Source organism: Artemia sp. Qi Xiang Cuo, chromosome 20, assembly GCF_049724085.1.
Source record: "Artemia sp. Qi Xiang Cuo chromosome 20, ASM4972408v1, whole genome shotgun sequence".
NCBI lineage: Eukaryota > Metazoa > Arthropoda > Branchiopoda > Anostraca > Artemiidae > Artemia > Artemia sp. Qi Xiang Cuo.
Window position 1 is genome coordinate 2,655,948 of NC_142813.1, and position 26,243 is coordinate 2,682,190.

Here is a 26,243-nt window from a genome sequence, read left to right on the forward strand (position 1 = left end):
AAAACAGTAACATCTAGCAGGTAACTTCTTAAAACATAAACTAATTTTAAAAAGCTTGTATCCCAAACACAAATCTTTGTTTATAGCTTTATTTAAGGCAGCATTATCTAGAAATTTAAGGTGGAAGGATCCGGAACTTCCAACTTTAATTGCATCAACGAGACCGGGAATCATGCTAATAAGCTCTGTTTTTTGCACAACAACAGGGATGTTACTCACAATACCAAGCACTTTTTGATTAAGGACATGAGTGGATACATTTAGCTGACTAGTTGCAGTGGCGACGAGAGACACGGCTGAGGCTGTATCTTGGGTATGGACTACCCACCTTTTCTTGACAGGATCAGATCTCACACTTACGATACCATCATGACCATTCAGGGTATCAAGGGTCTCTTTGCGCTCAATATGATCTTTGAGGTCAGTAGGTTGGTTTTTTAGAATAGCTGCATAGGACGGTTTTGAAGAGACAGTACACTCTTACATTAATGAAGGAGGACATCCAATTGTTCTAGGTAGGAGAGTTCTCACAGACACGGATAAAGAGCATAACTCGGCAAACAGGAGTTTAAACAGTAACTCAACGCACAATAAGCATCGGCGGGAACAAGTGGTACTTTACTGGGGTGACAGATGACAAAGTCTGGCAGACCAACATCATCAGCATCATACTTTGCGATAGTATCGATAATATCAGAGACACTATTAATAAACGCATTTGTACCTACTCTCTTTGGCTGAATTTCCCCAGTATGGCAAAACTGGAAGATTTGCATCTTTGCTTCAGATACCTAGGCGAGCGTGAAAAATTCAGACATATGTTCCTTCATAATATCTGCAGAAAAGTCTTTTCGATACTGTTTTGGACAAAGTTCTAAACGTGATAATAGACGAGTAACCCAACAGTGAAAGCCATCTGCATTAAACGCCAAGTACATACAGAACGTAGGAATCCAGGAACAAGGAGACTTTAAGTCCCCCCTCAACTGACTTCTACAATTTACGGGTAACTTAATACCGGCGGGTACAATACGTCGCTTGCTGGAGGTTCCTTCTCCTCTTCTGCTAGTTCCCAGTACGCTTCTTAACGATAAGAAATCAAAAATGGCGATATAGAAAATTGATACTATCGATGGCACATCAATCTACCCAAGAAAAGAGATGGCGCTGGTGAAAATACCCGGGGAAAAGGGCTTATTCTAATCTAATAATTGGAGAAGGTCATACAAACACTACTTGACAAAAAAAAACTATCTTAAAGGGGAAACAACAACAGGAAAAGACCTCAAAATAATTCAGCAACTTTTTCAAGTTACCAGCAAAGATTCAAACTCAGACACAATAGCATTGAATATACTATAGATGGCATGTGGCATCAGGGTTGCCAAAACTTTTAGCGACAAAAGTGTCCAAATCAGCTAAAAATGGACACTTTTAATGTCCCTCTAGAAAATTAGTCAATATAAAGGGTTGTCACAATGAATTTTCAAAACCTGTGAAAAAAGTGCCAAAAAACATGTGAAATTCATCCTTCTTTGTTCTGCTACCTCGCGGTCTGTTACCTGCATGAGTTCTGCAGGTATTTCCAACTTTGACATTAACGCTACCAATAAATTAAGTTTAATACAAGTTCAATTTGAAGAGATGGCATAAAAAAATCGTTATGGCAATGTCAACAGAGCGAAATTTTATTTCAACTATCGATACCGCTACCTATCTTTGTCGAAAAGTAAAGAACCAATCATAGAGATTCATTTTCACTTCGACATTTCCATAAGTTATGCGAAAAAGATGCGAGTCGTTGATCTTCGGTAGCTAGTAAAGATCTTTGGGTGCGACAAGGTCTTTACGGCTGTAGCAACGAAATGCCTATTTTGACCTACATGGTTTTAAAGTGAAACAAAAGACGTCGATCTCCGTAACCACTCAGCCAACTGATTGGTCAAGTGGTTAAAATTGTTTAACAACTCCTCTATCTTGCCGTTTTCTGAACATTTAGAAGTAGACCTAAGCAAAAATGACGTTCTTCGAGAACTAAAAAAGTGAGAAGACAAGGCCGATTGAAATAAATTCGCTTGAGTTATAATCGATAGAAACTGGCGACCAACGTTTGACAAAAAATCACAGCTGAAAGAATAGAGTATAAAACAGAAAAATTCGGTAGCGGCTATAAATAAAAGTGAGCCGATAAATAAAACAGTGTAATAATAGCCATATACACACGGCTACACGCCACAGAGATTTACGCAGAACGTGCCAGCAGAGAATGACCAATCAGTTCTTCTTTCCAGCCTACTCAGCGGCCTTGGTGACTTTGCCACCAGCAGTAGGTGGGTCCTTGAAGTTGACAAACTTCAACCGTAAGATAGAAGAAAAAGATAGATTCGATAGTTCTAGCGTACCACATTGGTTAAGACTTTAGGTCCTATTCCTATTGGGTTGATAAATGGTGTTCGCGCATGGCGCAAAAGCATCTAAGAAAAATCCCCAAGCCGTTACCAAAGCTGAAAAGTAAAGTACAAACTAAAAGCAGTCAAAAAAAGAAGAAAATAAAGGCATTTAGTTTTGATTTAGAAAAATGTCCAAAAAGTGTCCTTTTTTTCAAAAAGCTGCCTTTTTCGACCCAATAGTGTCCCGGTGTCCCTCAGAGGGAAAAAGTGTCCAAAAGCCACTAAAAGTGTCCATATGGTATCCCAGTGTGGCTTGTAAATGATTTCTGGTCATTTTGAATTTTTATTATCATAGAAATTTATATCTGCTGAATTTATTTCTGGGTTGTTATATATTATTTGGATTATTTTAAACAAATGGCTGTCTTACAATTTCGATCAAATATGTTTTGGGAAAAAAGGCGTCGGGAGGGGAGGGCTAGTTCTCCTCCTCTTACTTTTCTTTCTTAAAAGGGAAATATAAGTTTCAACTTCAAATTAAACAAGCCTTCTCTAACGTTTACACGACCACACCATCCGTAAAAACCTTATATACCCCAGGGCATAACCTACGACCCTTATCCCAAGGCTCTAAGGGGGCTGCGTAAACCCAGGAGGTCTTGTAATATGATCCTTTGACTTTTTTTTTTAACAAAATGGCTATCTCAAAATTTCTATCGGATGCACGGGAGGGGCAAGTTGCCCTCTGATCACTTTTAACTTTTAAAAAAGGCACTAGAAATTATGATTTGCAATTCAATGAAACCCCTTCAAAGTTTATACGACAACACCTTCTGCAAAAACATTACATGTTATTAATGGGTAACTAGTATAAATCACAGTCCTTCCCCTGAAAGCTTTAGGGGCGGGGGTGACCCACAAAAACAAAATCAATTGACCTTTCAACTGTACTGAACAACATTGCAATCTTAAATCTTTATTTGATGTGTTTGATGAAAGGATTGGTGTGGAGAACGGGGAGCGACTCGACACTAAGGCCCTTAGCACTTTTGAAAAAGCTTACTATTCTAATTAAACAGTCCCCGCTGTTCAGTAGTCGTTACTACAAAATTGGGAGAGACAGTCAAACTTTCAGTTATTATTGAGCCGAGTCGCTCCTTACATACAGTTTGTTACAACGAGCTGTTTGATGAAATAAAAAAAAAAAAAGTTTTTAATAGTAAATGTAAGTAGCAACATTAGAACTTTAAAAAACTAAAATTATTCAGTATATGAGGGGGGCTTCCCCCTTTAATACCCCACTCTTCATGCTAAAAGTTTATAAGAACTTTAAAAAAAGGTTCTAATCATACGGCTCTTGTGTTTCAGGAATCGTTCTTAAAGAATTGAGTCAAAAGGTCAAACTCTAGCGTAAAGAGCAGAATATTGAGTATGGGACAGTCTCCCTCATGTACAGAATAATTTCTGTTTGTTTTTAGTTTTAATGTTGCTCCTTAATTTCAGCAGAAAAAAATTGTTTTTTTATAGATAGATAGATACATAAGTGTAGTAAAGCCAAAAATACGGCCATGAACCCAAAAATAACGCAAATATAATAAACTTACATCAGTGATTATCATAAAAAGCACAAATATAATGAACTAGCATCTGCCATCATCAACAAACATATAAATGAAACATACACTTAAAATCAAGTTTCAAAACATGTTCAAGTTTAAAACCAAAATCAAGTTTAAAATCATTGAAATATCATAACCCCCAGAGCCCCTGGGGAAAGTTCTTAAGTTAAAAAAAAATGGCCCATTGTTTACGTATAGTATTCGTTATTGGGAATTATGCGTACATTTTTCGGGGGTAGAGGGTGAATTTTCCGACGGGGGATTTTCCATGACGAAAATAGGGATGGAAGTTACCAGGGGGCAAATTTTTCAGGGGAAATTTTTACACTGGGGACATTTGCCACAATTCCTATTCGAAATTCTTCTTATGTCTTGCTTTCTCTTTTCCGTCTCAATTTTACGCGTGGAGATGTTAAGGGTAATTGACAGGGGTAAATTTTCACCAGGATTTAATTGTCTAGATAATTTATCCGTGGGGAAGAGAGATTTTTCCGTGGAGGTGGAGGCAGATTTAATGGCGTTATTTAGAAAAACGACAAGAAATTAAATAAAAAAAACATGTTTTTTCAACTGAAAGTAAAGAGCAACAATAAAACTTAAATGAACAGAAATTATTACGTATATGAAGGGCTTGCTCCTCCTCAACACTTCGCTCTTTACGCTAAAGATTTTTTTTTTTAGTAATTTTAAAGGCACTTTTTATTGTTCTGATTAAACGAACCTTGTGTTTCAGGAGTCTTTCTTACAGAATTGGGATAGAAACTTAATTGCATCAACTTTAAGTAAATTTTGAAGTCTGGAATCTCTGACAAAGCTTTGTTCGTGTTAAAAAGCGTGGGTGATTGAGCGTTTATAGGTCCATGTGACAAGCCCTGAATAGAGGACAGTAAGGCCCCAAACTTTGCACTAAGAAGGGGAGGGGCAATAAAGTTTCTGTCGTTTTTAGAATTGTAGTCAAAAATTTAGCCAGGAATCAGTCAAAAGATCTTTAAATCAGTCAAAGAATATAAGTATTTTTCGAAGTTTAAAATCGTTAACAAAGCCCAGCTCACGCAAAAAAGCACGGGTGAATGATAATTATAAAGATTAATGGATATCGTGTCCGGAAGTACATAAAAGATCGGTCCTTTGCCTTTTCCGCACAAAATGAACTGACAAAAAAAAAAAAAAAATGCTGACAGAGAGTTTGACGTAACTGTCTCAGAAATTCCTGACTTCTGCTGGAAATTACTGACGTCAAATCAATTGCCCACACCCTCTCTGGAAATCATGACCAATAAGAGCCTTCGGGGCTACAGCAGCGTGGAAGCTGGAATGATCTGCGGTACAAAATAACTGCTAATTACAGGTGAACGGTCAAACGGAATCATAAGCTTCACTGATCACTAGCTTCCGCGTTACCTTGAGAGACTAAGAAGAAGTGTTAATGCTCTTCTTTGGCTCTTGCTGACAATTTCATTCAACACTCGAGCTCAACATCAGTTTGGAAGAGTGCTTGAGCTAGTGGTTCTTATACCCAACTTGGAATTTGGAATAAATTACATAAGGGATATCTATTTTATCCAAATTCAGTGAGTAACTTAAACGATGTTTGTTCTTGGTTTATTTCGGGGCGCATAATGTTTGGGCAAAAACAATAACAACAAAAAATTGTATCACCTGATTTTTTTCGATTGATGGTGACAAATGGTATTGCGCTGCTCTTTTATTTATTTATTCTTTGATTTATTTTCTTTCATCTTTACCCTGATTTTAGGCTTGAAGCGCACTGGGGGTAGGGTAAATGTCTATTTTTCTTGTTTTGCTGTTGCATGTATATTCTTAATAAACGAACATGGACCACGTTTCGGCATTTCGTATGCATTGAGGAAGGAGGGGGACTTAGGAGGGGGAATAATTTCTATTCGTTTTAAGTTCTTATGTCGTTCCTTACGATCAGTTGAACAAAACTTTTTTTTTATTTAACTTCTGCCTGTTTTAATTCCTGCCAGGAATTCCCCTTACCCTATGTAAAATTTCTTTTTGGAAATATCCCTCGGAAAGCTTTTTCTCCACAGTAAGTTCTCTGTGTAGGAAATCCTCCCCTCATCTACAAAGACAATTACCCCAAAAATGTTCGTACATTTCCCAGTAGCAAGTTATTTACTACCTTAGAAAGTTTTTTATTTTAATTAAACGGCCCTGTTGTTTCAGGAATCGTTCTTAAAGCATTGGGACAAAAAATAAAACATTAACGTAAAGCGCCGAGTGTTGAGGAGAGGAAAACTCCTTTCATGTACGGAATAATTTCTGTTCTTTTTAAGGTTTAATGTCACTACTTACTTTAATTGGAAAAAACTGTTCTAATTTAATTTCTGATCGTTTTTCAGATAATACCGGGGGCAGGAGCCAGTTAGGTTGATGAACTTTATATATTTCGAATCAGCATTAAAATTTAATTTTTTCAATCCATCTATTTCTACCAAAACTCTATTTTTTAGAGTTTCGGTTATTATGGAGTCGTGTGACACCTTACTTACTGTTCGTTACCACGAACTGTTTGAAACAGTTTAATATTCATTTTTACTGCATGAGAGGTGGGTAGCCTAAGCCCACCGTTCCCTCACTATTTTTCAAAATCTAGGAGAGGGAGCTGAATTAAGTCGCTTTTTTAATTTTTCCAATCAAGATACGAGAAAAAAGTATTTTTCAACAGAAACGTCTTAGAAAAAGGGGAAATGAGCAAAAACTCAGCAAAAATGAACTAAAAGTACACGGTAAAAAGCCACTTCTTTGGATGTATCTATGTTATCAAAAATCTGTTTTCTTAGAGTTCGGTTACTAGTGAGCCGAGTCGCTCCTTACTTGCAGTTCGGTACCACGAACTCTTTGATAAAAATTCTAATCATTTTATGTAAAAATTCAATGTCATAGATCTTCATTTTTTTTTCAAGAAAAAAATTAGGGGAGAACCGAATTTGTACCGCCAACCTTTGGATTTATGTACACTTCCAAATAACCAATACTAACTGTAAACGATGGCCAAATTTCATAACTTGCAACCCTTTCCCCGGGGGCTATGGGGAGTCATCATGTCATTCTCAAAGACATATTTATTATATCTTTCATCTATGCTGAACAAATGGCTGTCTCAGAATTTCGATCGATCGGCTTTGGGGGATAAAAGGTATGGAAAGGGGAATAGTTGCCCTCAAATTTTTTGTCACGTAAAAGGGTACTATAAGCTTTAATTTTCGTTCAAATGAGCCCTCTCCCGATCTTCTTGGGGACTTGGTTCGAAATAATCATCCCTCAGAAGAACCAAAACAAACAAACCAAAAAAGACAAATAAATAAACACGCATCCGTGACCTTTTTTCTGGCAAAAACTTCAAAATTCAACATTTTCACAGATGGGAGCTTGGAACTTCTACAATAGGGTTATCTGATATGCTGAATCTGATAGTGTGATTTTAATTAAGATCGCTTGAAGTTTTGGGGGCGTTTATCCCCTTTATCGAAACTCAAGCAAATTTTCTCAGGCTCGTTGATTTTGATGGTCAACATTAAACAATGCACTTTATATATTTGGAATCAGTGTAAAAGCCAATTCTTTTGATGTTGAAATTATTATCAGAATTATGTTATTTAGAGTTTCGGTTATTATTGGGCCAAGTAGCTCCTTGCTTACAGTTCATTACAACAAGCGGTTTGAATAGCCTTTAGGTTATGTAAACGGCAAAGAAGAATTTTTGATAGGTGGAAACTATTTCATGGGTGTGGACATAGACATGGTATTTTGTAGTTTATAGAAAATAGCAAAATAACAACGCAAGTAATTGTATTTGAACAACTGCGCTTCTCAGTTACTCCCCTATTCAAAATTCCATTGTTTGTCTGGATAAAAATCAGTTCCTGGGAATATTATTTTTTAAGCCTTCCTTACTTTCTAAAAATGAACCTCCAACTAAAAATTATATATGTATTTCAAAAGAGACGCGCAAATGCATCTTTATCCTTGGAGGTCTCATTATCGCCCCCCCTAAACCCTTTAAGAAATAATAACAAAACAGAAGGCAGTCACGGGTTCTCCGCTTTTTCCCAGACAACGGTATTAATTTCTTCGAGTTGATCGCTTTAAAAGAACTATAAAAAAATTTCTATATGCCGTATCCCTAAACACGGTTACCTACATTAATTTTTCATTAGGGGGGTGAAGTGGGGCCTGCAATACTTTTTCCAGGTGGTTGGGGACTAAAGTATCCAAAAAGGAGCTATTTACCAGAACTAGCTTCATATTTTTCCTAAATATTAAAAAGTTTTATAACTTTTTGTACGTTTAGGGTCTACCAGGGGCAAATGGGTTTAAAGCCCTTTCCCCCATCTGTCAACACCCTTGTCATCCCGTTTAAAATGTATGTCATAGCATTACACTTTAATGGGGGGGGCATTTAGACTTCAGAATATGCTTTAACCCCTGTGATTACTTTTATATATTGGCCTTCCTGATTACGATGTTTTGGTATTAATCGTGTTTGATATAGATATAATATTTTGCTTGATTCAAATGTGTGCAGTTCTATTTCGTTTTGGGGAGGGGTAAAACTTAAACAAAACTCAAATCTGTTATTTACATAGAAATATACAATAAGAATGAAGGGAAAATTGCTAAAAATTGTTGAAACTAACATTTTTTTCGCTTAAATTGCAGAACACTCACTTTTGACACGGCATAAATGTATATATATATATATATATATATATATATATATATATATATATATATATATACTGTGGCTGGGTGACATGAATTATATTTCAGGATATTTTTTTGTATGAATAAGTTTATTTTTAAATAATTTTAGGAAAAAACTCTAAAAAAAAAAGAGCAATTAAATTGCATGCAAAATGAAACAAAATACAGTAAATTTTAAACAATAAAGATTCCTGGCAAAGGGATAACTTTATTTAATCAATAATATATTTAATTACTATCCATTAAATCTGAAAAGAAAATCAAACTCAAAATAAAATTACAGAAAGGTCTATTGCTTCCGTAGGTTATAACAGATGTAGACTTGTCTTTATGCAATTTCCAACGCCTTGGAGTAGTTTACAGAAAAGAGTAAGGACACTCAAAAATCATCCTGCCTGCATAATTACCACGTTTTGATTTAACCGATCATGTAAAATGTACCTCTTTCAGAATAGGACCATTCTCCCCCTCGAACTTAAATTCCTTATATATTGAGATATTTAAAAAAATAAATTACAGAATAGCGAAAGAAAATAAAATTTAAACTTACTATCCAGCTGCCAAATTGACCCTCTTTCTTTTTATTAGCCTACTCAACTAAATAAAATGAACATGTTCAAAAAAAAATTTCATCACAGTAGAATCTTTTCAAATAGTTTGTGATAAAAACAAAATGGAAGAAATAGTGATTTGGGCTAATATTCACCAAAACTAAAAATGGAATTGTCATGACAATTGCTAAACCAACAGTACTGGCTTTTTATGCTGATTCTAAATATATAAAAATCTTTCAGTTTATTATTACCCTCCCAAAACTAAAAATATAAGAAAATTTACCCGATTTTTGAAAACAATATCGAAAGTATTGAACTTGGTTATCAAACACCAAAATATTTAAGGCCTTTAGACTACTCAGTGTTTATAAAAAGTAACACATTATCAAAGTAGTTTGTTCAAAGCGAAACATTAAAACTAAGATGAAGAAGATCAAATAAAAAATTTCATTCAATATTTTAATTTAATTTTGAATACCAAAAACCAATATATTTGAGACCTTTATACTTCATAACTGTAAAAATGATAATAAAACACAAAAACCGTATCTGTTCAGCGGAAAAATACAGAAATTCCCAGCAGTCCATTCAGGGGACACATTTCTGATTATGGTGGCTTCATATATCAGCTCATGGGTACTCTTGCAATGCTAGCGAAAGTTGACGGCACATTTTTACCGCAATTACCCCTTATTAAGTTGTTTTCTATAATTTTCCAAAATTTCTTGTGTTATCAATAGTTATCAACTGTTACCAATTGTTAGGCTCTTAAACTTTCGTTATTGACAAGGATCGTTATTTACTTACTGTTCATTACTATGAAGAATTATATTCTTTTTGTTGTTCCAACCAAGTCATATAGAAAAATGTTTCTGGAAAACTATAATGGGGTCACACAGTCACAAATACGAATTTAAATTTTCCGTATTTATGGTCTAAATCAACATTTTTTCTATGGTTTTTCGCTATTCTTTTCTCTTTCCTTTGGTTTCCCTATAATTACTTTATAGTCCTAAATTTCCAGGGGGGGAGGGCATGGCTCCCCTACCCCCTATGCTGGTGCCTATGATTGCTTAGATGCATTAAAGTTTTATTTTAATTACAGTTAAACTTCATATCAAGTAATAAAATACCATTTATAATTTTTACTTGAGTTTTTACGTGCTACTGAGTGCACAAAGAAAGCAATATAATTTCTTTCTTTTTAAAAATCTATTGAAAAACCCCACGTCCTTTGGGACGGTGGTTCAAGCCCTGGTGTCACCATTCCTTTTTTTGGGAGGGGGGGGGTGGTCAGAGGTATAGCACTGCAAGCCCAGTCACCTTGAGTCTGGAGAGCTGACGGTTAAGGAAATTCCCATGAAACATCTGAATTTATGATGCAAGGTAAGGTGGAAATGCCTGGTCTTGCTGTAAGTTCAACTAAAATTAAGTGCCCATACAATCCGTTTTATTGCTATAGTCAATCCTTTTACGCATACATATTGTAGCAATACTAGTTATACGAGTAATATTAGTCCACCGCCCACTAATTCCATTACTGTCACTGTTATCAAAGCAAGAACACGTAATTTTGTTCGTAATTATAAACCATAGTCATGATCTGGGTTGCCAACTGGACATATTTTATGTCCAAAGGACATATTTCTATATATATATATATATATATATATATATATATATATATATATATATATATATATATATATATATATATATATATATATATATATATATATATATATATATATATATATATATATATATATATATATATATATATATATATATATATATATATATATATATATATATATATATATATATATATACTCGCTCCTTACTTTCTGTTAAAAAAACTTGTTTTTTTTAATTTAATTTCTGAACTTTTCTGAATGGATGCAGCTTTAATTTTGGCTCATAGTACGTCAATAATTAAAACAAGATCAACGCATTCGTATTACTGTTTGGGCTAAGTGGTTTTTGTGTATTTTCGATTTGAGGTAACATACACGTAAGCAGACGTAACCCCTAGTCAAAAGCTCACTCTCTACACAAAAGTTCAAATTTTCTTCCTGTGTTTTAAGAATAGCCCCTTAGTCACAAATGCCTTTAATTAGAATAAATAGCTCTGATGAAACTAAAAAAAAAATAAGCGCAAAGAGCGAGGTAATGACTAGGGGGCGAACCCAATCATGTACGTATTAATTTCTGTTTGTTTTAAGTTTTGGTGTTGCTCCTTACTTTCAGTTGAAAAATTGCATTTTTATTTAATTTCTTATTGTTTTTTAAATAATGCTGGGAATCCGACGCCCCCTTTATAGTAATGTCCCTTCCTACTCAGGGGACATATCTATGGGCCAAAAAGTTGGCAACCCTGGTCATGATTATTGTTTCAGTAGTTGCTGCAAGGCTGCTGCAGCATCAGTCAACTCAAGCACCGAGACAGGGAAATTACTGCCAACAACTGTGACCCGTTAGACATAGCTGCAAAGCTGCACATGCAACTATATCTTTTTGAAAAAAAAATCTTGCATGCTCTGTCTTATTATTTTGTCTTATGCTGTGTAGTAAGTCGAACTCCAGAAATAAGTTCTATGTGTAAAATGTATCGACTAGACAGACACGGTGTGGACGGCCTTTTATAGATCTTTTCATTCACAAACTTTCCTGTTCTGATTACCTTTTGATAGCCCCGCATAATTCCCTCTGGTTAGATAGCATCGTCCAAAAAACCGTCAATACGGAGATGTAAAGATTGTTCTATAGAATCCTATGGCACTTCATTCTAGCATAAATACTTTGTAAGCTATTTGATCGACTCCAAAGCCTCTGCAGATACCTAAAACTATAGTTTTTTGAACATTCAATAGCCTAATGAGCCCCTTTGTTGGATTTCGGTATAAGTATGTTTATCTTCCTTCACAGAGTTTAAATTGAGTATATTGGGAACGATAGCCGCAGCTCTTCACCAGGGTTTGTTGAATCTCACCGAACCGTTTAGTAATTAGGCTGTTGGCAAGATCTTTTGGAAAGCGTCATTCTCAAGAAGGTCAGATCTTGTATGTGCCCTAGAAACGCACAAATAGGAGTGCAGCTCTTGATTACCGCCAATTTTGATTAGAACCCAAATTATCCTTCAAGTCAAAATGCTAATATAAGGGATTTACAGACACTCCCTCCTCCTTGCCCAAAGAGGTCAAATCAGTCCTAAAATCTAGATAGGATTAACGAGAACAATAACTGTTACTTTTGACCAAGTTTGATCGATACTTTACTAACTCTTTTGGTAGACATTCTGATGACTTGAATTTAGAGACCCACCCCCCGTACAGGTTGTGTTGATCCTGTGACCTCCAACGACGTAGCTATGACATTAGCTATAGTAACCTATCAAGTTTGATTCAACAGCCTCACTTGGTAGATGTTCTGACCACGAGATTTCAGGAGTATAACGGTCTCAGGGGGCCGGGTGCTGCAAAGACCTGCTAGTAGTAGTAGTAGTATTGGCAGGACCTCCTGGAGATGTCAGATCGGGTCTGGACCAAAAAAAGACACAAGGAAGAAAATAGCTTTCATCTTCCCCCAAGTCTTGTTGAAATATGACAACTCATTCTGATATATTTACTGATTACCATAATTCCAGACCACGCTTTTTTTTACGTTCCTCATAAGGGTGATATTCAGTCTGGACCCTGAATAAGAACAAGCTGGACACTAGTTCATGCTTCTCATCAAGTGTGACTGATATATGATCACCAGACTGTGGTACATGTCGTCATGAATTTACGAGTCCTCCTCCTATCAAGGTCAAATTGGGAACGAGCCCAAAAGGTCACAGCTATAACTCTTACAACTCCGCAAGTCTGGTTGAAATTAAAAAAAAAAAAAAACAGAAAAAAAATACATAAATAAATTGAGATATCACGATCAAGTTGCAGGAAGTTTGTTAAATTCCAGACGGAATATCTTTCTCACTTCTAGACTTCCTTTCCTCTTCAGAGAAAAGCAAGACGTAAATGTTTCTCCGTAGCAAAACGTTCATCTGCCCACCCGACAGCTCATTTTTTAAGTATAAAAGTAAAATTAATATTAAAAGTTTTTTATTTTTTTAAAAAATAGAGTTGTGGGAGAGCCAAACTTTAGCGTAAAGAGCGAGGCGTTGAGGAGGGGACAGCCCCTTTCATATACGAAATAATTTCTGTTCGTTTTAAGTTTTAACGTCGTTTCTTACTTTCAGTTAAAAAAACCTGTTTTTTTATATTTAATTTTTGAACCTTTTTTGAATTAATGCAGGTTTTGATTTTGGCTCACCGTACATGAATAATTAAAACAAAATTTGCATATTAATTTTACTTTTATTTGCTTAAATGGCTTTCATGAAACTTGCTAATTTTATTTACGAACTTTTTTATTAGTAATAAATATGCGTAACTTACGAATTAACTAACGCAGCGAACTTCTATATTCATAGATTTTTAATACGTATATTAGGGGCTTCGCCCCCTAGTCAATACCTTGCTCTTTAAGCTAAATTTCGAATTTTGTTCCAATTCTTTAAGAATAACCCCTTAATCACAAAGGCCGTTAATTAGAATAAATAGCTCTTATGAGAGTACTAAAGATTCTTTGGCTTAAAGAGCGAGGTATTGACTAGGGGGTTGAACCCAATCATATACGTAATATTTTCTGTTCGTTTTAAGTTTTGGTGTTGCCCCTTACTTTCCGTGGAAAAACTTTTTTTTTTATTTCTGATCTTTTTCTTTAATGATGCAGGGAAATCCGGTGCCCCCTTCATAGCAATATCAGTTCTACCATGAAAACTTCCTTCATGGAAAGATCCTCCCATATAACCCCCGACCCCCCCCCCCCCACCTACCAGAAAATATCCCCCCTGAAAACGTCTGTATACTGCCCAATAACCAATACTATATGTTAACGTTGGGTAAAGTTCATAACTTTCAGTCCCCCTCCCGGGAACTTCGGGGGATTAACTTATATATTAATATATAATAATATATAAACTTATAAAATATATAAACTTATATATTTTAAATCAGCATTAAAATCTGATTCTTTTGATGTATCTATTGGTATCAAAATTCCGTATTTTAGAGTTTCGGTTACCATTGAGCCGGTTCGCTCCTTACTTACAGTTCGTTACCACGAACTGTTTGATCTAATAGTCTATAAAATAAAGTTATGGAAAACAAGTGAAGTTATTTCTAACTATCAGATGCACTTATTTTTCTTGCCTTGGATTCCACACCCTCCTTACTCTAAAAATGACTGAGAAGCGTTTTTCTGCACGGCAATCCCTGGCTCAACTTTGAATGTAGCCTTCTGCTGCTAATTTTACTAGTTAAACATATTAGAAATTAAGAGATAGATATTCCTGCTTAAAAAAGTTTGTGAATAACTGGAAGTTTAAGTATTTTGTTAAAAGTATATGGTTTTACTTACGGTACCAGCAATGTCTTCGTAATTAACTTAAAATTATGTTTCTATAATTGTACTATTTTGGCATAAAATACTTATTAACTTTAATTCATTAACTTTAATAATAATAATAAAAAAACAACTTGTGGCAATGACTTTACTTCTATTTTTAAGATACAAATATAAATTAAGACAATCTGTTGTTGGTGTGCAGAAAGCACAATGAAAATACGTAGAGAGAAAGAAAGAGAGAGAGAGAGAGAATAAAAGAGAAAGAGAGAGAGAGAGAGTCAAATACTTTGACAAAATTATCTATTACCCGTAAATATATTAATACAGGTTTCATTGACATTATAGTATTATAAATTAATTTTGCTGCGAATATTAGAAGCTATAACTGAGAAAAAGGGATATACCGTATTTTGGAGAAAACTTAAACGTATAAGCATCCTGAAAACTACGTAAGATATAGGAAAACAGATTAATCGATTCATTAAATTAATTAAAATGATTAACTGAGCACTTTGGGTCTGAAAATTTAAAGCGGCATTCATATTCTAGTCCAGCAAGACTTCCGTGCCCGGACATGTATGTCTGGCTATGTACTTGATTAAGCATAGAAACACCATTCTTATGAGCAGATTAAATAAAAAAAAAGAAGTTTTTTTTTAATTGAAAGTAAGTAGCGACATTAAAACTTAAAACGAACAGAAATTATTCCGTACATGAAAGGGGCTGTCGCCTCCTCAAAGCCTCGCTCTTTATGATAAAGTTTTTTTTTGTTTAAAAAAAATAAGAGTTGTGAGAAAGAGTAAAAGTTTAGCGTAAAGAGCGAGGCGTTGAGGAGGCAACAACCCCTTTCATATACAGAATAAGCTTTTGATAGATCTAAAGTACAAAGAAATATACTCCTTCCTTTAGAAGAATTTTCAAGGAGCAAAGAAGATAATACATGATGTGCGTGTTGACAACCTAATCCCGGCTTAAATTCAAACTGGTTATCTCTCTCAAGCATATTATTAGTCACAAAAGGTAGTAATGCATGCTCAGGAACTTTACTAAAACTGCAAGAGACAGTAAATTGTCGGTAAAAAGAGCAAATTAAAGGAGAATTTCCCTTCTTGAAAATTGAAGAGACAGTACCACACAAAAAACTCTCGGGTACACTAGAAGTACAAATACACATCTGGAGAAGTAGGTGTAGATGGTCAATAAGAGGGGAGCAATCTAAAAAAAGTTGAAATCTAGATATACCATCATTATCAATATTATCTGATTTAATTTTCTTAATTGCTTCAACTACGGATGAAAGAGAAATGGGAACACAAAGACGTTGATATAGAGGGGTACTAAAAATAGCAGAAAGAGAATGAGTATACAAAGGATGCACACGGTACATTAACATTAGAAAAAATAGACGAGTAATGGTCATGTCAAGCAGATGTAGGAAGACAATCACTAATTGGCATATCACTTCTAATCAACTCAGAATTAATAACTTTTCGTCATTCTCTCTTTGACACTGGAAAATCTATACCACGATAACGCATTGACTTAAGATATTTTTTATATTCACTGCGCGTCTTACGCCTAAGGTCAGATACAATTCCATAAGGTGGTCTATCATATTCATTCCAGACTCTTAACCACAATTTAGCTTTATTTTTCAAAGTTTTTAAATTAGGATCTAAAGACAAGAAAGGTTTTAGTGTACCACATCTAACACACTGCTGTGGCACTCTAACTATCTCGGTATCTCTTAACCATTTAATTATTTAATTATAATAGTCTTCCAGGTCCTTTTTGCAATTCACTGGTATAGAGCTCTGAAGCAGATGATAGGGAACTCGTATAGCAGATAGCAGGCTTGTTAGTGTAAACGCATAGAGAGGAACATCAGCTCTCTTTCGCTTAATTTTTTCAAACCATTTTGAAGACCGGGTTTATTTTCATGTACTTGCTGGGCTTATATTCAGCCCAAGAGTAATTGAGATAGGGAGATCGCATAGGTCTTGTTCTTCAGCGTGTACAAACACTATTGATGCAGTAATACTAGGAGAGCAAATAATGTGATCAATATTGCTCTTACTGCCTGAATGGTGAATTATAAGAATACGGATGAGTTTTGGGTATAATATGATAAGATGGAAGGCAATCTGACAACAAATCATTTCACACTGATGAGTTATTTATATCCGTATTGAAGTCACCAATGATCATATAATCTATAGAAATAGAAAGAATTTTTTCCACTAAAAACTTCAACGTGTTACAAGCTTTAGCATATCTAGCCATCGATCTGGCAGAACGATCATAATAAGGCAGATAAGAATTAAAGGAGACTGTAGTGCCCACAGGAACAGCACAAATAAACTAATCCAAGTAAAAAGTCACTAGCGAAACTCAATTCGGATTACAATTAAAAACACGAGCTAGCCCGCCGGATGGGCGGTCTCTTGTGGCTTTGGCAGTAGTAAAAAACACATCCTGACGAGGGTTCCGATGCAAAAGGCTAATGTTAAAGTCTGTAAGAAGATGCTCCTGTAAACAGACCAAATCAAAATCATTGTAGAGCTCATCAATAACGAAGTCCTTATCCTTTGTACCATTAATATTAAACGATATTATTGAAAACTCCAAAGTCATTGCAAAAAGTGGGAGCGCGACATTAGTTCCTTAGATATAGGGCAGGACAAGCTATAAGAAGCGTGATTTTTACCACAAATAGCACATTTGGGAGCAGCACTACAAGGACTATCCTTAGTAGAAAGATGTGGCCCAGCACATCTGGCACATTTCGGGACATTGCTGGTGCAAGTACTTTGAAGGTGATCGTAAGACCGGCATTTGAAGCAGTATTTAGGTATTTCCTTAAATTCGTGAATTCAAAAAAATTCATATCCAACTTTAATTCCTTCTTTGAAATAAGCAGACTCAGTGAAGGAGTCTTCAAATTCAAGCTTGACTGACATAGTCTGGCCCAGTCAATTTGCACTTATAACTGAAAGGTCGACATCAACTGGGAAACCTCTGAGAATCCCAAGAAAGCGCTTGGATCCTATTTTAACTGTTGCTCCGGTAATAAAGTTCTGAACTGATGTACAAAAACCATCAACTGCAGATTTATCGATATTGACATACCATCTGTCTTTAAAAGGTTTCATACTACAAACTAATTCATGCCCAGCTATTTGATCGAGAACAGATTTGCGTTTAATCGGATCAGACAGATCTGAAGGCACTTTAGAGACACTAACTGTCGTATGAGTGTCAATTGCTGGGATAGGTTTGGGAAGTTGAGGAAAATTCAACTGATAATTGTCAAGTTTCCCTGACATTTCAACAACCACTTTTTGTAGCTCATTAAACTTAGAGAGTAAAGAAGTATAAGCATTTGCAGGGTCGCACCTCTGTAGGTCGCTTTATCACAAACATAGGTACAAAAGTGTCGCTACTGTCAAGAGATCTTAACAGAGAAATAATGTCACTAAAATTATTACAAAGTGCATTGTTCCCCTTACGTACTGGGCAATTCGATTCAGGTGCACTTATTTTCCACAGTAAACTTTTAGCTTCTTTGACTATATTCACGTCAAAAACTCCATACCATGTGTTTTGATAATATCCTCCTCAATTCCACTTAGCAAATTGCTTTGAATAAAATTCAGAACCGGAGAATACACAAGTTCAGGCGTTTCGTCAGAGCTTTTCATGTCTATAGCAATTACCACACAAATTAAAAAGTCAATATTAATTCAAGAAAAAATACTGAATTAATAAATATCGAAATATAGGTCAAACTAAAAGCAAAGTAGATTCCATTTTATAATCCTCTTAAAGTTAACTTAGGTCAACAACTCACTTGGAATAAATTATGACCTCACCAAAATAAATCCAGACAGGAATAATATCCAATTCAATTTTGGTGTTACCTCACTGAACTCTGAAACTGAACTCTGAATTCATTTTAATTTATGTTCTACTTAAATTTCATTTTATTCATTCATAATAATCTCTGTTCACTTCAAGTTTGAATTATTACATGACTTTATTTCTGCCCCTTTTAGATTCTAATATGAATCTTTATTTTTTTAGGGGGGGGGGGTATTTTAACTGATTTTATTCAAGAACCTCCTTTTTTGAACTTTTGACAGGTAACTTTAAATTTCAGAAATATTATATATTTGGAATAGGCATAAAAGGAGATTGTCTCTGTGTATTCGTTGTTTTGAACTTCTATTTTTGTTTATTTTAAATTATTGGTTACTATAGACAAGGGTGGTTCTTTACTTGTCATTCATTACCATGATTTATTTTAAGGGTTATCTTAAATACAAGAACTTTATTTTGTCAAATTACTTTTAATTGCAGCCGTTGACCAGGTTTTTTTTTACTTGTAGGCGTTGGTCAGGTTTTGCTGAATGAAGTTCACCAGTCCATCTAGCAATTAGCACGATAAGAATATATTTTGACACTAGTAGTCCCTGTCCCTTCAACAGGGGTCGGATCAGGTGAATACCATAAAAGGCAGCATTATAAGCCGAGCTCATAGTTCGAACCCAGTTTGATTGGGACTTGACAATCCCTTCGGTTAGACAAAGACACTACTTCACAAAAAATAAGGGGGCTATGGCTGCTTTCACTTTTTTTATATGAAAAAAATTGTTATTCAAAATCATAATGGGGGCATTTTTTTTGATTTTTTTTTTATGAAAATACAAAAAAAAATAATTTCAAAAGTGACGCCTCTGTTGGTATGATTCTGCTGGTAATTGTGAATAGATTCAAGAAAAGAAATAGCTAGAATGATACCTGTCAGTTCTGACTAAGTTCGATTGAGATTAAATTACCCCCTCTAGTAGAAGTTCTGATAGCCAAAATTTAGTGAACCCTCCCTCCTCAGGTGTTGGATCGTATTAAAACCTCAAAAATCCACAAAGTGAATGTCAGCTCCAATTCTCAAATAAAGTTTGTTGATATTCGACAACCAGTTCTGTTGAATGTCCTGATTGCTTAAACTGACTTGGAGAGTTTCATCTTTGGCTTAACTGAGATCGGGTACTGACCATATTACAATAGCATAACCTCCTTTCGTATTACCCAGAGAGGTGACATCGGCTCAGGATCCCCAAAAAGCATAAGTAGGACAATAGTTTTTAATTCCAGTTACTTTTTAATTAAATTCGGCAATCTATTCTGGTTATGTCGAGAGGGTGAATAAAAAGACCCTCTTCTCCTGCAAAGACTGAGCCTGGTAAGAGCCACAGAAATACAAGCTGTGGAAAATTAGCCTACTCTTAGTTAAGACCCGATAACCCATTTTCGTAGATGTCCCAATGAAGAGAATTTTGAGACCTCCTTCCCTCTATAGAGATCAGATTGCATTCAAACACCAAAAGAGACACCCAAGACATTTACTCTCAACTCACACCTAGATTGGCTATGATTTTACTTCCCTTTATGACAAAAATTTTGCAGGGACTCTCTTCTCCATAAAGGTTGGAGCAGGCCAGGGCTCCCAAAGAGCTCAAATAAGACGCTCGCTCAGTTTGCATGTAACTGAGCCCCCGTTACATTCAACCCTCTTTCAACTCAAACCCCCTGTAACTCTTCTTCCATTCAACAATCCCACTCAGCTCACCCTCCACAACTCAACCCCCGTTGAACTCAACTTCCTTGCAACTCAACCCTCCCCTCATTCAACTAAAGGTGCAATTCAACCCTCCTTTAACTCAACCCCAATGCAACTGAACCACTGTTTATTTAAATCCCGTTTAGCTCAACCTCCATTTTACACAACTTCTACTCAGCCCAACTCCCACTCAACTAAAACCTGTGCATCCCAACCTTATTCGACTCAACCCCATTCAACCCCATTGCAACAACTGTAAAATTCAAGTGTGTTGGGTCATTGAACATTAAAATTTTTGATAATTTTAAATATATAAGGCAGAAGGAATAATTGTTGTTTTCTAGAGGGGGGAGAGGAATAGTTTTGCCGCTTAAAAAAAGTAGCTAAAAAAGTAAAAAAAAGTCGCTTAAAAAAAAGTAGTTACATAAAAATTAACCAATGAATAAAGACGATTTCATTCGATTCAACGTTCTCACTCCCGGCACAACAGACTGAATTTTGTTTTCCAGGTACATTGTTGATTTAGGGAGGGCTGTGCTGAATGGGGTTGATTTGAATAAAGGTTAAGTCAAATAAGGTAGATTGCAGAAGTGTTGAGTTAAATGAGAGTTGAATTATGTGGGGTTAAGTTGAATGCAGGGTTGAGACGGGCATTTGAGTTAAGCGTGGGTTGATTTTTCATGAAAGTTGAGTTAAATGGTATTGAGTTAAATGATGACTGAGTCGAAATTATATGAGATTGAGTTCAATCAGGATGAGGAGAATGAGTTAAACAGGGGTCTTGCTAAATGGGGGTTGTTTTGAACGGGATTGAGTTAAATGGGGGTTGAATCGCACGAAAGTTCAGCTAAATGGGCTCAGTTGCAAAGAGTTTAGTTAAATGATGGCGCAGTCCCACAGGAGCCGTTCCTGATCTTCAAAGGATGTAACTAGAGCATAAGCCCTTACCTACCGTCCAAGTGTTTTTTAGATATGACAATGTCCTGATCACAAACAATTTAGAGACATCCTCCTCCCTTATAAGCTGAGTCGGGTACGAACTCCCAAATAGCAGACCAAAGACATTTACTTTTACTTCCTACTAAGTTTGATTGATATTCGAGAGCCTGCTCTGTTAAATATCTTTGTGACAAGGATTTAGGTGTCCCCTATCTCAAGAAAGGTCAAAAGGGTGTGAACCTCAAAAAGCATGACTGGGACAGTTAATTGTACCTCAACAAAGTTTGGCCAAAACCTGATATTTCCCACCTCTAAAAATTCCTGAAGACAAAATTAACGACATCTTCATTGGCATGCTTCCTTCCCTACAAAAGTCATATCAGGCTCTGATCCCAAAATATCATACGTAATCAACTTTCACTTTTCCCCAAACTTCTTCAAGAACCGACAACCCCTTTTGGAACATGTTATAATGGTCACAATTGAGGGACCCTATTCCATGGCATACGTCAAATAGGGTGCATGCTCCCACAATGAAATATTAGTATGCTTAGTCTTACTTCCCATTAAGTTCCCACGAAGCTGAGCTGAAAGAGGATGTTATCAACCAGCTTAAACAACAAAGCGTTTCAAAACAAAGTCACTCACAGTTTACTAGTCGACCACACAAAGAACAGAAACAGAAAAGGACGATTTGTAAATATTTGGTCACGGAAAATGCAAAAAAGATAAAGCTTGTACTTATGTTCATCCTTGCAAGTTTTATGCAGCTAATAAGTGAAAGAGTCAAGACTACAAGTTTGATCACCCGAACCTGTGCAAGCATGGTTCGCTGCGCCAGTGCCCTAGCAAACAGAAATGCAATTTTGTTCACACCACTCAACAGGAACTGTCTCCAAAGAAGCAACCGGCAAGGTCTCCAAATACCAACTATCCTAGGCGTTTCCTGCTGAATAATCATAGAAGACCGGTTTCTAGCGAGAGAGGTATTTCCCTTTTGCATTTAATGTACTCTAGCCGAAATGAAGCTCCTTCTTTCTTCTCAGGTAACGGCCAAGTTGTTCAACCCAGCCCAGTTCTCCTTCCCAACTGGAGTATGGCGAGCCACTAGCCATCTCTTGGGGTTCCTGTAGCTCCCACGCCCGTTAACCCAACAAGTTCAAATACTTTGGGAAACTTCCAGCATTTTTCGGCGATCTACCCCAGGTAGATAAAAAGAAAGAAATAGGTAGTTCCTACGACCTCCCCTCGTTTCTCCTTGTTAATGCCCAGTCTCTAATCAATAAAGTGGAGGAACTTTCGACAAGACTAAATGACAATAGAATTGATATTTGCTGCATAAAAGAGACTTGGTCTGCCAATGAATTTAACGCCCAGATAAGTAACTATAATTTTCTCGTCAAGACTAGGCGAAAAAAGGAAGGTTCTGTCTTCACAAATGGAGGAGAAGTAGGTATGCACATTCGAAAGGATATACCGCCTCAGATATATGAGGGCTCTGAGACTACAGACTACGAACTGTTGTGGGTAATACTGAGACTAAAAGTTCTTCCCCGTAAGTTTTCCTCGATCGTAGTTAGAGTACTCTATTTTCTGCTACAGGCGGGTGCTCATAGCCCATCTACAAGCATGTTTCGATGAGATTAAATGGAAACACCCAAACAGTTCTGTGGTTCTTGTGGGTGACTTCAACGACCTATTACCCAGCTGGATTGAACGATCTCTAAGCTTGAAGCAAGTTGTTCGTGAAAAGACAACTCAAAAGTCTGTCATTGATCTCATCTTCCCAGATATTTCCGATTTCTATAATGATCCAGTAACGCTGCCGAGTCTTGGTAAAAGTAAACACTTCTGTGTGCACTGGTGTCCCAGGGAGCGAAAAAGAGAATAGGAACCAAGCGATTTTTTTTAAGCCGGCCTCTGACTGAGTCTATTCACTAAATGGGCTATTTCGAAAAACTGGAAAAGTTTGTACGAAAAGTGAAATGTCAACGACATGTATAGAATATTTTCCACTGAAATGGATAGCTTATGATGTATATTTTCCAGAGAAAACAGTCACAGTAAACTCAGCTGACAAGCCCTGGATTAATTCGCGCCTGAAAAGGCTGATACGCAAACGCAACAGGCTCCACAAAAAGGGGAGGATAGGCGAAGCTTCCAAGCTGAGAAATCAAGTTGTCTATGAATGTAGATTGGCTGAGAAGTTCTACAGTTCAAAAATGAACGAGCTCATGACCACAAACCCAGCCGGTTACTATAAAGGAATACGGCTTCTCACTGCTTCCTCTGTAAGGCAACGTGTAAGCGTATACGACGAATCTGGGAATAAGCTCGACACAAACGCTATTAATGAGTATTTTGCTAGTATTTGCAGAAGCAATCCACCAATTTCCAGTGTTCCCCCCTTGGCTGTTCCATCTGAAATACCTGTGACTTTCCCTCAAGAAGTTGCAAAGGTTCTTGAGAGACTTGACCCCAATAAGGTAACTTACCCTGGAAACATTCCAGCAACCCAGTACAGAGAAAACGCAGCCTTTCTAGCTGAACCTCTGACTGCCTTTTTAAACCAATGTATTTTGAGCGGTACCTTTCCGGATGATTTAAAAAAAAAAGCAGTTGTAACGCCAATACCTATAGTTTCGAATCCAAAAGGGGTGAGGGATCTACGACTTATATCTTTGACCCAATTGTATCTAAAGTTTTCAAACATTTTCTAAAGAAATGGTTAGTAGAAGATTTCTGTGATAAAATAGATCCCTGTCAGTATGGATTTATCAAAGAATCTAGCACAGTACATTATCTCATCAAAATTGTGGAAGAAGCCCTAGAGTATCTAGAAAATAAAGATGCATTTGTGGAAATATTGCAAGCAGACTTAGAAAATGCTTTCGACAAATCAAGCCATCCAGATATTCTTGAGTCAATGATAGATTTTAGACCTTTTTTTTTTTTTTAATTCGGATAGTTTATAGTTTTTCACACGGACGGCAACAGTGTGTTAGTGCTGATGGGGTACAATCGGATTTAGGTTTTCTGTGGAATACCCCAAGGTACCAAAACGGGACCTGTTTTATTTTTAATATTGTGTCTTGGCATGAAAACAGAGCGAAGTTTGCAGATGATTTGTCATTGCAGATACCTAGCTAGGATCTATGTAAGCTACATAAGCTAGGATCCATGATTAGTATGGATGGCATAATTTGCCGTTTGGAGGCTGACTGTGAAGAAAAACGGCTTTCAATTAATAGGAAAAAGTCAGCACTTATGAGAGTCTCATTGTTGAAAAAACAAGTTCCTAGTCAAAGTGATATAAATGTGCCAATTGTAAACAATATGACAATTTTAGGTGTGACTTTTAACTCAAAAATGTCATGGATGGATCATATAAATAATTGTACTAAGAAGGCTAAAACAGCTATGCATAATCTAGTCACAATTTGGCGATTCGGTTTAGTCGTTTTTCACTGTTGTTTTTTTTATAAACTGTACATTTGGAGTATTTTAGAGTATGCTTGTCCTTTGTGGCATCCGTTGCTACGTAAAGAGCAAAGAAATTACCTTGAGAATGTGCAGGAACGAGCTACCCGTGTGATATTAGTTCCAGAATTCATCTAGGCCTAGATGGACGTGATGCCAGGCGACACCAGCTTACAATGGTCTTTAGACAGAAGCTTTTGGAGTCAAGCAGGCATTGAGATTTGCTTCCTGAATCGGCAAGAACAGGGTGTAATACAAGGCACCAGAATAAACTCGAGCCTTGTAAGCCCGTGGCTACCAACCGATACAGATTGTCTTGTCGAGAGTATTTTGTGTCTCATTTTAATAAGTAAGTGACAAGGAAGAGTGATTATTTAAATTATATTGTGTCTCATTTAATTCTCGTTATTTGATATAATAAACTTTTTATCGTATCGTATCGTAAATTTGATTGATATCCGACAGCCTATTTTGGTGAATATCATGAGGACAAGAATTTATAGGCCCCTCTCCTAATAAGGTCAAAATGAGTATGATGCCCCGAAAATGCATAACCAGGACACTTGCTTTTACTTATATTTAAGTTTGTCTAACATCTATTTGCCCCTTCTGCTGTCCTTGACCTTTGACAACAAGAATTGAAGGATTCCTTCCCTAAAAAGGTTTTATCCGATTTCTTATCCCCAAACTCCTTACTTGATTCCTCCTTAGTGCAATTCAATAAGAAAACAAGTTTTTTTTTAACTGAAAGTAAGGAGCGACATTAAAACTTAAAATGAACAGAAATCATTCCGTATATGAAAGGGGCTGTCCCCTCCTGAACGCCTCGTTCTTTACGCTACGGTGTTTTATTGTTTAAAAAAATAAAGTTGCGAGTTAGAGTCAAACTTTAGCGCAAAAAGCAAGGCGTTGAGGAGGAGACAGCCCCTTTCATATACGGAATAATTTCTGTTCGTTTTAAGTTTTAATGGCGTTCCTTACTGTTAGTTAAAAAAAAACTTGTTTTTAACTTAATTTCTGAACGTTTTTGAGTTAATGAAGCTTTGATTTTGGCTTAAATCTTAAGCTGGTTTTGTATTAAATCAGGAGTTAAGCAGTTGTGCTCATATCCCCTTTATATGGATTATTTTGATGGACTTTGTTTTAAGGAGCACAGGAAAGGCAATGGGAGACCACGGAATCAAATGGGGAGGAAAAAGTTTCCTGGACTTAGATTATGCTGTTGATTTAAGCATCTTAGAGGAAAGTGTGAGCAAAATGAATGAAGTTTTAGAAGTTTTGCGAGTTCAGGGTGCTAGTATTGGTTTGAAAATTAATGTTAGGAAGACTAAGTCACTAAGGCTAGGAATAAGTGAAGATGAAAAGGTGACGTTGGCCAATGAAAAGATTGATCAGGTGGGAAGCTTCATTTACCTTAGTAGTTTTATTATTAGTAAAGACGGTGGGAGCAGTGAAG

The 26,243-nt window shown here is 36.1% G+C and overlaps 1 protein-coding gene across 2 annotated transcripts in view; it reads left to right on the top strand.

Moving 5' to 3' along the window:
- Positions 1–5,383: 5,383 nt before the first annotated feature.
- Tdc2 (Tyrosine decarboxylase 2) overlaps positions 5,384–26,243 on the top strand; it is a 210,053-nt gene continuing 189,193 nt past the window's right edge. For both annotated transcript variants that reach the window (XM_089105998.1, XM_089105997.1), the window contains exon 1: positions 5,384–5,580. The gene's annotated coding sequence lies outside the window, so the exon portion shown is untranslated. The remainder of the gene's footprint in view (positions 5,581–26,243) is intronic.